Genomic DNA, 1,940 nt, shown 5'->3' on the forward strand with positions numbered 1-1,940 from the left:
GACCGAGTGCAACCTTCTTTTTATTCCGGGTTTCCCCCCCATTCTGCATTACGTTACGTCCCTTCGGTGGTCAGCCCGGTTTCAGACTGCTGTTGCCCCGGGTTATTTGGATGCTGGTTTGCTGTGGACTTAAACTGCCTCGACTTGAACACTGAGAAAATCTGGAGTGGCAGGCAAATGGGGAAAGGACCATACACACGCTTCTAATTATGCACCATACTGAATTGCTGTTGTGCCTTAGCATCACTCCATTTTGTAACGCCATTGCCATTTGACCGGATGGGGAAGGTGAAGAAGTCTTGCGACTTTGCAGACTAGTCGTGCAGGAGAATGGTGGCAGTACAAATTTACTGTCCAGGTGGCCCAGTTGGAGGGTAAGCTAGTGGTGGGATTGCCACAAGAGCACAGCGTGACTAGCAAAACCTGGAGAAACCCCTGTGGTGTTGAGTGTCTCTTCTAGCTGCTGATCCAGCTGAATCTAAGCTTTGGTGGGGTCCAAACAACTGGAATTACATTAACAAAAAATCTTACAACCCACTAGGCCAGAGGCAGGGGGATTGTAGCAAGACGTTGATAGGCATGTAATCACAAGAGAGCTTTTAGGAGGAGGCATTCTGGGCTGACTAAAGGAAGAAGATTCAGGCTAGATAGGTTTATATTTATTACATTTTTGTTTGACTAAGCCATGTTTTTGAGACCTCATAAGGGACTCAAGGATGCATTTTATGGGCTCCTTCTCTCACATGAATTCTAACGGCTTACAGAAAAGTTATTGAAAGCACAGAAATACCAGGACTAATAGGTGATAAAACCGCTTGCCTTTTGACAGACTGATTAAATACACATCTTTATGTCTGTAAAATCTTGATAAAAGCTGTTTGGAGGCAATGATGAAAATGTGTCGATGAAATTGCCTTCCCACCCCGATGTCCTCTCCGCCCGTTCCGAATGAGCACCTTGGTATACCACAGAGCTAAGATGGATGAAACAGGAGCTGTGACAGCTAACGTGAATGTGGTGGCGGACACATGATGAGGCTACAAGAACATCTTCTAGGACGTTCATGAAATCCTATGAGATGGCAGTGAAGGCTGTGAAGGAGTTCTATGCGGCCTCCACTGCATCTGCTAGCTTTGTCCAGCTCAATTATTTAGCCTAATTAGGTCATTAACTTCCCTCTCTGAAGGAACCCAAAAATTTAGAAATTCTGCAATCATCTGTGAGCCCTTTGCGAGCTATTTTGCGAATAAAATCTTGTCGCACCGCCAGGACATACCCTCAGGGTTGGTAAAAGCCAGCAGTAATTGTATACGGATCCCCCTGGCAGATATTATAAACCTGTCTCTGAGTTCAGGAATTTTCCCAGGGACTTCAAAGGAAGCAATGGTAAAGCCGCTCTTAAAGAAACTATCTTTAGATTCTACTGATCCAGCCAACAACCATCTTCTGTTCCTGGGTAAGGTAGTTGAGAGAGTGAAGTAGAACAGCTCCAGGCTTTCTTGGAACACACTTCTGTCCTGGATCTATTCCAGTTTGGCTTTTGCCCTGGCTATGGGATGGAAACGGCTTTGGTCGCCCTCATGGACAATCTCCGAAGACATCTGGATCGAGGCGGGGCAGCGCTGCTGTTATTATTGAATTTGACGGCAGCATTTGATGCAATCAGTTATGATCTGTTGACTTGCCACCTCGATGACGTGGAGGTACGTGGGACAGCCTTGGAGTGGTTCATTTCTCCATGGTCAGGGACAGAGGTTGGTGCTTGGAAAGAGAGTCTCACCACGATACCCGATACCCTTTGGTGTGTGGTGCCCCTCAAGGGGCGATCCTCTCCCCAGTGTTTTTTAACATCTATATGCACCCCCTCGCCCAGTTAGTCCAGAGCAGGGATGGCCAAACTTGCTTAATGTAAGAGCCACACAGAATAAACACCAGATGTT

This window comes from Gekko japonicus, unplaced genomic scaffold (assembly GCF_001447785.1).
Source record: "Gekko japonicus isolate JY-2015 unplaced genomic scaffold, Gekko_japonicus_V1.1 scaffold2026, whole genome shotgun sequence".
NCBI lineage: Eukaryota > Metazoa > Chordata > Lepidosauria > Squamata > Gekkonidae > Gekko > Gekko japonicus.